Source organism: Panulirus ornatus, chromosome 2, assembly GCF_036320965.1.
Source record: "Panulirus ornatus isolate Po-2019 chromosome 2, ASM3632096v1, whole genome shotgun sequence".
Classification (NCBI taxonomy): Eukaryota; Metazoa; Arthropoda; class Malacostraca; order Decapoda; family Palinuridae; genus Panulirus; species Panulirus ornatus.
Window position 1 is genome coordinate 52,539,868 of NC_092225.1, and position 17,743 is coordinate 52,557,610.

The 17,743-nt window shown below is 44.0% G+C and overlaps 1 protein-coding gene and 1 long non-coding RNA gene across 3 annotated transcripts in view; one reads left to right on the forward strand and one right to left on the reverse strand.

Annotated features, from left to right (window-relative positions):
• The window catches only part of LOC139756400 (protein Wnt-4-like), a 652,581-nt gene that overhangs the window by 283,384 nt on the left and 351,454 nt on the right, over positions 1 to 17,743 (forward strand). The gene's annotated exons all lie outside the window — the stretch shown is intronic.
• The window catches only part of LOC139752860 (uncharacterized), a 196,759-nt gene continuing 181,510 nt past the window's right edge, over positions 2,495 to 17,743 (reverse strand). The window contains exon 3 of the long non-coding RNA XR_011713600.1: positions 2,495 to 2,656. This is a non-coding gene — a long non-coding RNA (uncharacterized lncRNA). The remainder of the gene's footprint in view (positions 2,657 to 17,743) is intronic.

Here is a 17,743-nt window from a genome sequence, read left to right on the forward strand (position 1 = left end):
TCTAAACAGCCCACCTCCCACTCTTCTCATGCCACAAGCATCTTTTGCGCAATCCATCACTGATTCCCTAAATACATCCCATTCCTCCCCCACTCCCCTTACTTCCATTGTTCTCACCTTTTTCCATTCTGTACACAGTCTCTCTTGATACTTCTTCACACAGGTCTCCTTCCCAAGCTCACTTACTCTCACCACCTTCTTCACCCCAACATTCACTCTTCTTTTCTGAAAACCCATACTAATCTTCACCTTAGCCTCCACAAGATAATGATCAGACATCCCTCCAGTTGCACCTCTCAGCACATTGACATCCAGAAGTCTCTCTTTCGCACGCCTGTCCATTAACACGTAATCCAATAACGCTCTCTGGCCATCTCTCCTACTTACATAAGTATACTTATGTATATCTCGCTTTTTAAACCAGGTATTCCCGATCATCAGTCCTTTTTCAGCACATAAATCTACAAGCTCTTCACCATTTCCATTTACAACACTGAACACCCCATGCATACCAATTATTCCCTCAACTGCCACATTACTCACCTTTGCATTCAAATCACCCATCACTATAACCCGGTCTCGTGCATCAAAACCGCTAACACACTCATTTAGCTGTTCCCAAAACACTTGCCTCTCATGATCTTTCTTCTCATGCCCAGGTGCATATGCACCAATAATCACCCACCTCTCTCCATCAACTTTCAGTTTTACCCATATTAATCGAGAATTTACTTTCTTACATTCTATGACATACTCCCACAACTCCTGTTTCAGGAGTATTGCTACTCCTTCCCTTGCTCTTGTCCTCTCACTAACCCCTGACTTCACTCCCCAGACATTTCCAAACCACTCTTCCCCTTTACCCTTGAGCTTCGTTTCACTCAGAGCCAAAACATCCAGGTTCCTTTCCTCAAACATACTACCTATCTCTCCTTTTTTCACATCTTGGTTACATCCACACACATTTAGGCACCCCACTCTGAGCCTTCGAGGAGGATGAGCACTCCCCGCGTGACTCCTTCTTCTGTTTCCCATTTTAGAAAGTTAATACAAGTTAATATATATATATATATATATATATATATATATATATATATATATATATATATATATATATATATATATCCTCGACACAAGCGTAATACATGCCTTCGTATAAAGCCACCTTACGTTCGATGACCACACATACACACCTACCTGTCAATGCATCCGTTTACACATAAACCCATCCAGATGCAGATCATCTGTGGTACAGCCACTTGTCTCTATGCAAATATCATTGTTCTCATAAGATGACACACACCCACACACACACACACCCACCCACACAGACACACACACACACATATAGCAATCTCCCCCACCCCCATGTGGCTATTTCTCACACCAAGTGACATGTTTAACCATGCCATTATCGTCGCTTGGTGTGTTATTACGACATCTATTCCAGCAACATACTTGTAATGGACCGCCGACTCCTCATTGAACATTTCTCTTTTCTGTTTGTATGTTGAAATTACTGGCTGAGCGTTTACTGTCCCTGGCTCCTCATCCACGCACACACTCCACCCGTCCATCATCCCTGGCTCCTCATCCACGCACACACTCCACCCGTCCATCATCCCTGGCTCCTCATCCACGCACACACTCCACCCGTCCATCATCCCTGGCTCCTCATACACGCACACACCCCACCCGTCCATCATCATCCCTGGCTCCTCATCCACGCACACACCCCACCCGTCCATCATCCCTGGCTCCTCATCCACGCACACACCCCACCCGTCCATCATCCCTGGCTCCTCATCCACGCACACACCCCACCCGTCCATCATCCCTGGCTCCTCATCCACGCACACACCCCACCCGACCATCATCATCAGAAGGCCGGCTGCTGGTTCAAACCACATAATCGGGTCTTGTTTTCCAAAACAAATTTAGAGAGACTTGTACATCCTGTGTCGAATTTATTGATGATTTTCTCGTATAATAATATATCTGAAAACATATTAGCTGTATCTACAAATATTACCTGTCATGACACTTATGAACCACATATAAGAATGCAGTCAGCAAATGGCCAAGCAGTGAAGAATGGCGAATATAATAAGTTTGTACTAATAATATACAATGTACACAGTGTAATACATGTACAATATTTCGCACACTTAATGTACCTCGTTCGTAACATAATCCTCAAACGCAAAACCTACTTTGAAGGAAACCAGACGCGGTCTGTCTGGGTTAAACACAAGACACAACAGTGACTTAAGAATTATGATACACGACGGAGCAGTAAACATGGACCGACATAACAGATAACAAATGAGAATCATTAGCCAGCCCAGAACTGCCCAGCCTCCTCTACTGGACCATCCCTCAACAATGCTACACAGAACTGCCCAGAGTGTGTACACACAGCCCAGCGACTAATATGACAGAGACCAGCCACAGCTGGTCTTGACCTGACTCAGCGAACACTATACCTAGCGACTAGTAATTATGAGGAAACACTTCCACCCAACCCTCCCCCAGGATGCGTCCTAAACCTACCTTGTTTATGGAGGGGAGTGATTCATCAAGCTGTTGCTGCTCGCCTCATGACGGGGAGGAGCGCTAACCTCCCACCACCACCTGTGGTTGCACCACACCTTAACTGAAACGATAAATACATTTTAGTTTTTTTTTTTTTCAAGACGTCTTTTGTTTATCTATCCGGCTCACCATTCTCTCTCTCTCTCTCTCTCTCTCTCTCTCTCTCTCTCTCTCTCTCTCTATATATATATATATATATATATATATATATATATATATATATTTTTTTTTTTTTTTTTTTTTTTATACTTTGTCGCTGTCTCCCGCGTTTGCGAGGTAGCGCAAGGAAACAGACGAAAGAAATGGCCCAACCCCCCCCATACACATGTACATACACACGTCCACACACGCAAATATACATACCTACACAGCTTTCCATGGTTTACCCCGGACGCTTCACATGCCTTGATTCAATCCACTGACAGCACGTCAACCCCTGTATACCACATCGCTCCAATTCACTCTATTTCTTGCCCTCCTTTCACCCTCCTGCATGTTCAGGCCCCGATCACACAAAATCCTTTTCACTCCATCTTTCCACCTCCAATTTGGTCTCCCTCTTCTCCTCGTTCCCTCCACCTCCGACACATATATCCTCTTGGTCAATCTTTCCTCACTCATTCTCTCCATGTGCCCAAACCATTTCAAAACACCCTCTTCTGCTCTCTCAACCACGCTCTTTTTATTTCCACACATCTCTCTTACCCTTACGTTACTTACTCGATCAAACCACCTCACACCACACATTGTCCTCAAACATCTCATTTCCAGCACATCCATCCTCCTGCGCACAACTCTATCCATAGCCCACGCCTCGCAACCATACAACATTGTTGGAACCACTATTCCTTCAAACATACCCATTTTTGCTTTCCGGGATAATGTTCTCGACTTCCACACATTTTTCAAGGCCCCCAGAATTTTCGCCCCCTCCCCCACCCTATGATCCACTTCCGCTTCCATGGTTCCATCCGCTGACAGATCCACTCCCAGATATCTAAAACACTTCACTTCCTCCAGTTTTTCTCCATTCAAACTCACCTCCCAATTGACTTGACCCTCAACCCTACTGTACCTAATAACCTTGCTCTTATTCACATTTACTCTTAACTTTCTTCTTCCACACACTTTACCAAACTCCGTCACCAGCTTCTGCAGTTTCTCACATGAATCCGCCACCAGCGCTGTATCATCAGCGAACAACAACTGACTCACTTCCCAAGCTCTCTCATCCCCAACAGACTTCATACTTGCCCCTCTTTCCAAAACTCTTGCATTCACCTCCCTAACAACCCCATCCATAAACAAATTAAACAACCATGGAGACATCACACACCCCTGCCGCAAACCTACATTCACTGAGAACCAATCACTTTCCTCTCTTCCTACACGTACACATGCCTTACATCCTCGATAAAAACTTTTCACTGCTTCTAACAACTTGCCTCCCACACCATATATTCTTAATACCTTCCACAGAGCATCTCTATCAACTCTATCATATGCCTTCTCCAGATCCATAAATGCTACATACAAATCCATTTGCTTTTCTAAGTATTTCTCACATACATTCTTCAAAGCAAACACCTGATCCACACATCCTCTACCACTTCTGAAACCACACTGCTCTTCCCCAATCTGATGCTCTGTACATGCCTTCACCCTCTCAATCAATACCCTCCCATATAATTTACCAGGAATACTCAACAAACTTATACCTCTGTAATTTGAGCACTCACTCTTATCCCCTTTGCCTTTGTACAATGGCACTATGCACGCATTCCGCCAATCCTCAGGCACCTCACCATGAGTCATACATACATTAAATAACCTTACCAACCAGTCAACAATACAGTCACCCCCTTTTTTAATAAATTCCACTGCAATACCATCCAAACCTGCTGCCTTGCCGGCTTTCATCTTCCGCAAAGCTTTTACTACCTCTTCTCTGTTTACCAAATCATTTTCCCTAACCCTCTCACTTTGCACACCACCTCGACCCAAACACCCTATATCTGCCACTCTGTCATCAGACACATTCAACAAATCTTCAAAATACTCATTCCATCTCCTTCTCACATCACCACTACTTGTTATCACCTTCCCATTTACGCTCTTCACTGAAGTTCCCATTTGCTCCCTTGTCTTACGCACTTTATTTACCTCCTTCCAGAACATCTTTTTATTCTCCCTAAAATTTACTGATAGTCTCTCACCCCAGCTCTCATTTGCCCTTTTTTTTCACCTCTTGCACCTTTCTCTTGACCTCCTGTCTCTTTCTTTTATACTTCTCCCACTCAATTGCATTTTTTCCCTGCAAAAATCGTCCAAATGCCTCTCTCTTCTCTTTCACTAATACTCTTACTTCTTCATCCCACCACTCACTACCCTTTCTAAACAGCCCACCTCCCACTCTTCTCATGCCACAAGCATCTTTTGCGCAATCCATCACTGATTCCCTAAATACATCCCATTCCTCCCCCACTCCCCTTACTTCCATTGTTCTCACCTTTTTCCATTCTGTACACAGTCTCTCCAGATACTTCTTCACACAGGTCTCCTTCCCAAGCTCACTTACTCTCACCACCTTCTTCACCCCAACATTCACTCTTCTTTTCTGAAAACCCATACTAATCTTCACCTTAGCCTCCACAAGATAATGATCAGACATCCCTCCAGTTGCACCTCTCAGCACATTGACATCCAAAAGTCTCTCTTTCGCACGCCTGTCAATTAACACGTAATCCAATAACGCTCTCTGGCCATCTCTCCTACTTACATAAGTATACTTATGTATATCTCGCTTTTTAAACCAGGTATTCCCAATCATCAGTCCTTTTTCAGCACATAAATCTACAAGCTCTTCACCATTTCCATTTACAACACTGAACACCCCATGCATACCAATTATTCCCTCAACTGCCACATTACTCACCTTTGCATTCAAATCACCCATCATTATAACCCGGTCTCGTGCATCAAAACCGCTAACACACTCATTTAGCTGCTCCCAAAACACTTGCCTCTCATGATCTTTCTTCTCATGCCCAGGTGCATATGCACCAATAATCACCCACCTCTCTCCATCAACTTTCAATTTTACCCATATTAATCGAGAATTTACTTTCTTACATTCTATCACATATATATATATATATATATATATATATATATATATATATATATATATATATATATATATATATATATATACATGTATAAGGTTTCAGAGTGGCATACGATGTTTGGATCAGGTGCTTGCTTTTAAAAAATGTATGACAAATAATTTGAGAAACAGATGGATCTGTCTGTGACATTTCTGGATCTGGTGACAGCGTATGAGAGGGTTGGCAGACGTGCATTGCGGAAAGTGTGTGGAAGTGTGGAAGGAAAGCCGCTGGCAACAGAGAAGATTTTGTCAAGGATGCAAGGCATGTTTACGAATAGGAAGAGGAAAGTGATTGGTTCCCAGTGAAAGTCGGTCTGCGGCAGGGGTGTATGACGTCACTCTGGTTGTTTCATTTGTTTATGGATGGGGTGGTGAGGGAGGTAAGTGCAAGAGTTTTGGAGAGTGGGGCGAGTTTGCAGGCTGTAGGGGATAAGGGGCCCTGGGAAGTGAGTCAGTTGTTGTTCGCTGATGATACAGCTCTGGTGGATGATTCGGGTGAGAAACTGCAGAAGTTGGTGACTGAGTTTGGAAAAGAGTGTGAAGGGAGAAAGTTGAGAGTAAATGTGAATATAAGCGAGGTTCTTAGGTTTAGCAGGGTTGAGGGACAGGATAGTTGGGTGTGAGTTTGAATGAAGAAAAATTGGGGGAAGTGGTGTTTTAGATATTAATAAAATTTATCTGTGTCTTCAATCTTCGTATATATTTGATGTGTTTGTCCTATTTTGTGTGCTTATGAGTGCTTATATGTAATCCTGACTAAAGCTTTTAAGACAATGTTTAATGATTAATTGACATATATCATAACTAACTAATGATAAAGTGATAATTTCGTCACCACTCTCTACATATAAGATCATGTGTGTAATACTTCTGTGTATATCTTTATGTATATGTACCTAACCCCATGTTTACTTACGTATGCCCCACATAAATCCTTTGAAATCTTACACACTTACACACACACACACACACACACATACTGTATATATATAACTATATATATATATATATATATATATATATATATATATGTGTGTGTGTGTGTGTGTGTGTGTGTGTGTGTGTGTGCGCGCGCGCGCGTAAAACTACAGCGAACAGTGTAAGTATATACGCCTTCCATTCCTCCACCAGTACACATCATGATCCAGGTACTCATAGTAAATCAATATGCAAACAGACATCTATCTACTCTAGTATCTTAAATCCTTAGTAATAATCCTAAACTAATATATTGATCTCTTGTATTGCAGGTAAGTATTGGTCGAGCTGGAACCTGCAGTGTTTTGATCCCTGGGAGAGTAAGAGTGAGTAGCAACATTCACAGGAACCTGATACCTATTTGTTTACATTCTCAAGGACCTGATACATAATTTGCTAATTTCACAGGGACACGAAGCCTACTTCTATACATTCACAGGAAACTGATGTCTGCTTCTGGACATTCACAGGAAACCGGTGCCTAATGCAATAGACTCACATTTCATGTATTCACAAGAAAAACTCGACGCCTTTTTCGATGTATGGGAGAACATATCCAACGAAATACAAAGAAACAAATAAATGAAATGGCAATTATAATTCTATGGGAGAACGTATTTAACGAAATACAAAGAAACAAATAAAATGGCAATTATGATCCTGTGTAAATATAGAAAGAGTTACATGTCACCAACAACAGGAATCAATATAACCAGATGACAGTAATGGGAAAACATGAAGTCCTTTAGCTTACAAGCTTGGCTGAAAAAAAAAAAATGGAAGCCTAGCGGGTCTAGGCGGCCTTTACAACCTCCCATCTAAATCTCTACGTTCACAGGGACCCGGTGACTACATATTTTAAGACATACCACATCTCTTGTTTATGTGCAAACCTATATGAACGCACCTTAGGGCTTATTACCCAATAGTGTGTTAAATTATCACAAAACAAAACCACAAGCGTCATATCTTTCCATCACAACCAGTTCCTGAAGGGTCGTGTGACTTCACAACCCAATCCATGACAGCAGTGTAAAGTGAGACAAAAGACGAACCCCCTCCCTTCAACAACACACATGAACATGATAAATCCATCCGCGCCACCCTCTCCCTCCACCACTCCACCATCCCCTTCCTCAATTCCTTCTGCACAACGACGCAAGAAAGTCTACCAGTTGTAGTACTGTGGGCTTACGACACGGCACGCTCCACTGTTGTGAGATACGGTCACAACAAACCGACATAAGACATCATCATCATCATCCACCCAGCAGCCGAAGTCGAGCCATGGATGGTTGATGGATAGTACGAATGCCGTGAGGCATCACTTGGCCTAAAGTCACCCCCACACCCACACCCACACACACCCACAACTCCCAGTGATGGGAAAGTGACGTCATGTCACAGCCACCTGCTTCGATGCCTCCCTGAGTGGACGCATCCCCCCGTTTTCTTCACCCGAGGTCGATAGCTTCAGTATATATACACATCGTCACAACCAAATAAATTGTTATGTAAGAAACACACACACACACCTCACAGTCTTGTTCATCTACATGCTACCCACTCAGTCAGCAAACATGATCAAGTTCTAAGGAAAATAAACTTTTTTTTCTTTTTTTTAAGCGCGTTTAACATTTTCAAACTAAACTGATTTTTTTTACACATCTTGTTTTTCATGAAATGCTGCCTCTTGTAAAACAAATAAAAGGGATTTTATGCTCTTACGCATAACTTCTTCGGGCACGAAGCCAATAATCAAGAATTATACAATAATTGCAATAATAATAATAATAATTATCATTATCATTGTTATCATCATTAACCGTTAACTTCATTGCAATCAAATGTTCCTATATATATATATATATATATATATATATATATATATATATATATATATATATATATATATACTATGAAAAGGATTTGTATGAATTAATCTAAACACACAAGTGTAGTTGTCATACCACTTACAATGTTCACAATGGCTAGGCAGGAGGTGCTTTTGTCGAAGTCTGTACAAGCTCGGATGAGCTTACTGAAGGGTCAGGTCAGAGGCCAAGACCATCATACCCTAAGGGTCGTACCGTCGTGATCAAAGTGATTTTAAAAAATAAATTTAATACAGGGACGCAAGCAGGCGCCATCGTACCCCACACATCTCTGTCCGACGGAAGGGTTTAAATACGTCGACTGGCGTATCCGAGACGCAAGTGCGTAATGGGGCAGAAGTCGAATGTTTAATTGGCAAGAGCCGCGTATTCAGCGGCTGCGGAACGCGAGGCCTGGGCATGTGAGTGACGTGGGGGCTGCGAGCACATCTGCCCGCCAACATCAACGGCCATACTGGCGGGCTGCGCCTGCGCGGGAAGGCCACACGCGCACTGTAAATATACACATTCGGGTACCTACCCTCGCTAAAGGTGACTTGAAATATATTCTTTGGTCAAAATGACAATAAAGAGGGTACAAAGGAATGCGAGATATCGTCATAAACAGAACACAGTTAACTGAAAATATTTAGACAACGATTATAAATATTTACAGACATAATAATACCATATTAATCTGGTGGTTATGAGTGTGTGGCTGACGATCGTGGTGCTTCGAAAATGAAATATACAGACATAAAAACATGTTTAACTCACCAGATACTGTCTGTGTGTAAATGGGCTTATCCTATTCCCCAGTTATCTTAACCAGTTCTCTAACTAAAGTTGTACCACTATGAATAATCAGTTAATAAACTTACGCGACGAATATCAATATACAGGCAAACTGAACATGAATGCTGCACTTTTAAGAAGGCACCGACCTATAATAATAGTGAGTTATGATTCTCGAGGTTTTTATTAGAGAAACCTCAAGGGACAGCTGTTCACAATATATAAATATATATAAATATACCTAAGTGACTCGCGTGAGTTATGTTTTTACCTTACTTGAATAACTCATGGGATGCACACCGTCGCCCGTCATAATCAAGATAGCCTTCGGGTCACACACACACACACACACACACACACACACAGGAATGCAAGGATACACACAAGACCTGGGCCACAGATGGCATTGCCGGGACAACAGTTGCCTCCTTAACTGCTGTTGCACGAGGCTCCACGGCGCTCATACAAGACGGTTATTAATTCTGATGAGGGGAGGTAAACACGGAGAGGACAGGAGAGGAAGGGAGGGGAGGAGGGACAAGCGCTAATTGTGATGACACCAGAATCTTCGAACTTCAAGTGTTGGAATGGCCGTCTTGCTCCCCGGGCGCCTAGTCTTTTGAGTTCATTTCTTCCACCTATTCCTGCGCTTATTTAATATCAGGGTTATTGGATAATCTCCTGCCATGACCGTCGTTCTTTCATTATGAGAGTGAGGGAGGGAGGGTGGTAGGTAGTCATCTGTTGACCCAGTCCACAGGTTCAAATCGGCCGGGTCCGCTTCCCGCTTCTCGCATGTTCTTCGCGCCGCCGGACGCCGAGATCTTGTGTATGTTCCCGCGTTCGCTGCTCATTGGTCGCCCCGGCACGCACGCCCTTTTCAACGAATTCCGTCACAATTAACACACGTTTAAGGTCTTTCTGCAGCCATTAGTGCGTTAATGCTAGGGATTTACAGCCGTCAGTTGGCGCGGGCGTCTTCTAAAGAGGAGGTTACACTTCACCATTCTGACTTGTACGATGTGAACTGAATTTACAAGAAACAAGTAAATCTTTTTTTTTTTGTAAAAAACTTACGCTTAATACATCTAAAAGGAGAAAAACAGGACAGATATGTACTCAAACGCACTACCGAACGCAGAAATACATACAAATATATGCAAGCGATATAAGTTTGAGCTAATGTATCGTATTAAAAGATGTCTTGGCCTAGACTGAATGTATTGTGACGTTACTCGTAAATAATAATCATTCACAGCTCAAGCAATTACATCAGACGGAATAATTGAGCCATTAAGAACCTGTTGCTACTACCAATATACCTGGTGGCCAATTTGTCACTATGGCTGTTCGGTTACAACGCTCCACTGCTCATCCCTGAGCTCCACGTTCGACTCCCGGTTACAAGGTAATGCTCTCAATACAGCTAACTGTACTGTACACCACATGAGTTTGGAAAGATAAAGTAGATATGAAATTCGATGAACATAGAGCAAAGCCATATTACTCTGTGCAAGAGAGGGCAAAGGATATTGCTACACGTATATATCCATTTATTTATATTCATTATACTTTGTCGCTGTCTCCCGCGTTAGCGAGGTAGCGCAAGGAAACAGACGAAAGAATGGCCCAACCCACCCAAATACACATGTATATACATACACGTCCACACATGCACATATACATACCTATACATCTCAAAGTACACACACACACACACACACACACACACACACATATATATATACATATATATATATATATATATATATATATATATATATATATATATATATATATATATATATATATATCTGTTTCCCATTTTAGAAAGTTAATACAAGGAGGGGAGGATTTCTGGCCCCCCGCTCCCGTCCCCTCTAGTCGCTTTCTACGACACGCGAGGAATACGTGGGAAGTATTCTTTCACCCCTATCCCCAGGGATAATATACATATATATATACATATACACATACACACACATACACATACATACGCACATATACACACACACACACATACATATATATACATATGAAAAATGTAAGAAACAATTTAGAAAACTGAAACTTCTAGCTTGAAATGAATGGAAAAAATTTGGTTCTCAGTGAATGTAGGTTTGCGGCAGGGGTGTGTGATGTCTCCATGGTTGTTTAATTTGTTTATGGATGGGGTTGTTAGGGAGGTAAATGCAAGAGTTTTGGAAAGAGGGGCAAGTATGAAGTCTGTTGGGGATGAGAGAGCTTGGGAAGTGAGTCAGTTGTTGTTCGCTGATGATACAGCGCTGGTGGCTGATTCATGTGAGAAACTGCAGAAGCTGGTGACTGAGTTTGGTAAAGTGTGTGGAAGAAGAAAGTTAAGAGTAAATGTGAATAAGAGCAAGGTTATTAGGTACAGTAGGGTTGAGGGTCAAGTCAATTGGGAGGTGAGTTTGAATGGAGAAAAACTGGAGGAAGTGAAGTGTTTTAGATATCTGGGAGTGGATCTGGCAGCGGATGGAACCATGGAAGCGGAAGTGGATCATAGGGTGGGGGAGGGGGCGAAAATTCTGGGGGCCTTGAAGAATGTGTGGAAGTCAAGAACATTATCTCGGAAAGCAAAAATGGGTATGTTTGAAGGAATAGTGGTTCCAACAATGTTGTATGGTTGCGAGGCGTGGGCTATGGATAGAGTTGTGCGCAGGAGGATGGATGTGCTGGAAATGAGATGTTTGAGGACAATGTGTGGTGTGAGGTGGTTTGATCGAGTGAGTAACGTAAGGGTAAGAGAGATGTGTGGAAATAAAAAGAGCGTGGTTGAGAGAGCAGAAGAGGGTGTTTTGAAGTGGTTTGGGCACATGGAGAGAATGAGTGAGGAAAGATTGACCAAGAGGATATATGTGTCGGAGGTGGAGGGAACGAGGAGAAGAGGGAGACCAAATTGGAGGTGGAAAGATGGAGTGAAAAAGATTTTGTGTGATCGGGGCCTGAACATGCAGGAGGGTGAAAGGAGGGCAAGGAATAGAGTGAATTGGAGCGATGTGGTATACCGGGGTTGACGTGCTGTCAGTGGATTGAATCAAGGCATGTGAAGCGTCTGGGGAAAACCATGGAAAGCTGTGTAGGTATGTATATTTGCGTGTGTGGACGTATGTATATACATGTGTATGGGGGGGGGGGTTGGGCCATTTCTTTCGTCTGTTTCCTTGCGCTACCTCGCAAACGCGGGAGACAGCGACAAAGTATAAAAAAAAAAAAAAAAAAAAAAAAATATATATATATATATATATATATATATATATATATATATATATATATACACAGACATATACATATACACACATGTACATAATTCATACTGTCTGCCCTTATTCATTCCCATCGCCACCCCGCTACACATGAAATAACAACCCCCTCCCCCCGCATGTGCGCGAGGTAGCGATAGGAAAAGACAATAAAGGCTACATTCGTTCGCACTCAGTCTCTAGCTATCATGTATAATGCACCGAAACCACAGCTCCCTTTCCTCATCCAGGCCCCACAAAACTCCATGGTATACCCAAGACGCTTCACATGCCCTGGTTCAATCCATTGACAGCACGTCGACCCGGTATACCACATCGTTCTAATTCACTCTACTCCTTGCATGCCTTTCACCCTTGATATATACATTTCTACGAGTCCACGGGGAAAATGAAACACGATAAGTTCCCAAGTGCACTTTCGTGTAATAATCACATCATCAGGGGAGACACAAGAGAGAAATATAAGTCAGTTGATATACATCGAAGAGACGAAGCTAGGACGCCATTTAGTAAACATGTGATTGTCCAAAACATGTTTACCAAATGGCGTCCTAGCTTCGTCTCTTCGATGTATATCAACTGACTTATATTTTTCTCTTGTGTCTCCCCTGATGATGTGATTATAACACGAAAGTGCACTTGGGAACTTATCGTGTTTCATTTTCCCCGTGGACTCATGGAAATATCTTGATCACGCGCAAAATTGTAATCCTTTCCAATATACATACATATATATATATATATATATATATATATATATATATATATATATATATATATATATATATATATATATATATCAAGAATTATAACCTTAATATTAGTGAAGGTCCATACAAATTGGATAGCTTTATTGTTGATAAAATTTGGAAGCAATTCACCTTCTTGTTCATATACGATTATGATACACTCGTTATCTGTCTGGGCCAATCACGTGCTTACCATATGGCGTCCTAGCTACGTCTCTTCGTTGTACATCAGCTGACTTACATTTCTTTCTTGTCTCTCCCCTGATGTGAGTATTACACGAAAGTGCACTTGGGAACTTATCGTGTTTTATTTTCCCCGTGGACTCACAGGAATGAGATATATATATATATATATATATATATATATATATATATATATATATATATATATATATATATATATAAAGAGAGAGAGAGAGAGAGAGAGAGAGAGAGAGAGAGAGAGAGAGAGAGAGAGAGAGAAACACCACATTAAGTCTTGGTAAACTTGCCAGCTATCACTGGCCAGATCATCTTTTCTCCCCAAAGGGTGGGGGGGAAGTCTTAATAAAACTGATACGCAACCGTGAAACAGTTATAGATGTACATTCTAGTTTCAGGTTACAGTATAGCTACACGGTCAGGTCAGAGGTTAGGCTATAATACTCAAGGGTAATGGTCATGTGATGAGCGGCAATTAAAGTTCCCGACTGGAAATGAAGACATGATCTTTATAGGAATATATATATATATATATATATATATATATATATATACAACCCATGTAAACACCATGCATTTGAAGCAAACACCTGTCTTAAAAGCCATGCACCAAGTACATGCTCAAAAAAAAGAAAAAGTGATACACCAGCAAAAAATAAATAGCGAAGTCTACGTTAAACCCATTTTCTTTCTGTTATCGTAGATGCTGGCTGTGTGGTGGGAGTGTTTGCACCAACCACAGCTCATTTTCCTCCAGTCCTGCATGATAACCTCGTATTATGAAGGCAATCTCCCGCGCTCTGTAATCCAGACAAGCACTCAAGCACCAGCATTCACAGAGCACTTAAACACATAACCCCGCCACGGACTCTTACATTCCGTTTTCTAAAAGGTTATGAGGCTATGAATTCGTCTGGGCTCAAGCGAGACAATCAAGGGGATGAGATAAGCAGAGAGTGTGGACTAACTATATATATATATATATATATATATATATATATATATATATATATATATATATATATATATGAACGCGCACTTTCATAGAAAACCCAATACCCACCAAGACCCAGGATTCGAACCCAGAACCTTTTGCGTGGTAATCGGGAACGCTAACGGATTACCACGCAAAAGGCTCTGGGTTTGAATCCTGGCTGTTTGATTGTAGTATATATATATATATATATATATATATATATATATATATATATATATATATATATATATATATATACAGGCCACGAATTATTTTGATACAGACCACAAGTCATTTTGATACAGGCCACCAGTCATTTTGATACAAGCCACCAGTCATTTTGATACAGGCCACAAGTCATTTTGATACAGGCCACGGAGGTCGCAAAGACGACCCCCGTACGTACGTTCGTGCTAACTACGACCATACAGTATGTAAGGTACATAATACACGCACAGTCATTACCTTGGGAAAAAAAATTATAATAATTCGAATCGTAGGATGGTGACCTGGTACCTGCAGGTATGTAACCAGGTCACACTACAGGTCACCTAGACGTAAGATAAGTTTAATGTTATTGTTTAATATTCAGTTCTCTCCACATGACTACTGTCCAGTGTGTTTGTGTGTGTGTGTGTGTGTGTAGCTACTTTCTGGTGTGTGTGTGTCTGTGTGGCTGACGGGTCGCTTTGGCTGACGGACAGCCCTAGCTGACGGGTAGCCCTGGCTGACGGGTAGTCCTAGCTGACGGATAGTCCTGGCTGACGGGTAGCCCTGGCTGACGGGTAGTCCTAGCTGACGGATAGTCCTGGCTGACGGGTAGCCCTGGCTGACGGGTAGCCCTGGCTGAAGGGTAGCCCTGGCTGACGGTAGTCCTGGCTGACGGGTTGATCTGGCTGACGGGTAGTCCTGGCTGACGGGTAGTCCTAGCTGACGGATAGTCCTGGCTGACGGGTCGCTTTAGCTGACGGGTAGCCCTAGCGGACGGATAGTCCTGGCTCACGGGTCGCTTTAGCTGACGGGTAGCCCTAGCTGACGGGTAGCCCTGGCTGCCGGACAGCCCTGGCTGACGGGTAGCCCTGGCTGAGGGACAATCCTAGCTGACGGGTAGCCCTGGCTGGCGGACAGCTCTGGCTGACGGGTAGCCCTAGCTGACGGGTAGCCCTTGCTGACGGGTCGCCTTGGCTGACGGGTCGCCTTGGCTGACGGGTAGCCCTGGCTGACGGGTAGCCCTAGCTGACGGGTAGCCCTTGCTGACGGGCAGCCCTGGCTGACGGGTCGCCTTGGCTGACGGGTAGCCCTGGCTGACGGGTAGCCCTAGCTGACGGATAGCCCTGCCTGACGGGTAGCCCTGGCTGACGGACAGCCCTAGCTGACGGGTAGCCCTGGCTGACGGGTAGCCCTGGCTGACGGACAGCCCTAGCTGACGTGTAGCCCTGGCTGACGGGTAGCCCTGGCTGACGGGTAGCCCTGGCTGACGGACAGCCCTAGCTGACGGGTAGCCCTGGCTGACGGGTAGCCCTGGCTGACGGACAGCCCTGGCTGACGGGTAGCCCTGGCTGACGGGTAGCCCTGGCTGACGGACAGCCCTAGCTCACGGGTAGCCCTGGCTGACGAGTAGCCCTGGATGACGGACAGCCCTGGCTGACGGGTAGCCCTAGCTGACGGGTAGCCCTGGCTGACGAGTAGCCCTGGCTGACGGGCGAAGTCTCTGCCTTTTAGCTTGTTTGTTTGTTCATTTGTTTCATTCGTTTTCCTTCAGTCAACCTTCATTTTGAAGCAGTGAAGTTTTCTACGGTCGCCGTCGTCCGTTTTCTCTCAATGTCTACACCACAGTGCGACAACCACGTCACGGTGCTGCCCTCTACACGCCCATGAACGTCATCATTATCTCAAGGCTCTAATGATTGAATAGTGCACCCCATGTTCATCGTGTGGGCGGTAGCGCAAAAGGACCATAGAGGCCACAAAAGGGCCTGTGTCAGACGCCAGCGGGCTGAGGTTCATTACATAAGTTGTTACAAAATTGGTTCATTACGTAAGCTTCATCCCATCTCAGTGGCCCCACCTCCCGTTTTCTTGAAGACCGTCTCGATTCTCTCTCTCTCTCTCTCTCTCTCTCTCTCTCTCTCTCTCTCTCTCTCTCTCTCTCTCTCTCTCTCTGTGACTATAAAAACCACCAGGAACACTGACTATGCTGCCCCACCAGTAACACTGACTATGCTGCCCCACCAGGAACACTGACTATGCTGCCCCCACCAGTAACACTGACTATGCTGCCCCCACCAGTAACACTGACTATGCTGCCCCACCACTAACTATGCTGCCCCCACCACTAACACTGACTATGCTGCCCCCACCAGGAACACTGACTATGCTGCCCCCACCAGTAACACTGACTATGCTGCCCCCACCAGTAACACTGACTATGCTGCCCCCACCAGTAACACTGACTATGCTGCCCCCACCAGGAACACTAACTATGCTGCCCCACCAGGAACACTGACTGTGCTGCCCCACCACTAACTATGCTGCCCCCACCACTAACACTGACTATGCTGCCCCACCAGGAACACTGACTGTGCTGCCCCACCACTAACTATGCTGCCCCCACCACTAACACTGACTATGCTGCCCCCACCACTAACACTGACTATGCTGCCCCCACCAGGAACACTAACTATGCTGCCCCACCAGGAACACTGACTATGCTGCCCCCACCAGTAACACTGACTGTGCTGCCCCACCACTAACTATGCTGCCCCCACCACTAACACTGACTATGCTGCCCCACCAGGAACACTGACTGTGCTGCCCCACCACTAACTATGCTGCCCCCACCACTAACACTGACTATGCTGCCCCACCAGGAACACTGACTGTGCTGCCCCACCACTAACTATGCTGCCCCCACCACTAACACTGACTATGCTGCCCCCACCAGGAACACTAACTATGCTGCCCCACCAGGAACACTGACTATGCTGCCCCCACCAGTAACACTGACTGTGCTGCCCCACCAGGAACACTGACTGTGCTGCCCCCACCACTAACACTGACTATGCTGCCCCCACCAGGAACACTAACTATGCTGCCCCACCACTAACTATGCTGCCCCCACC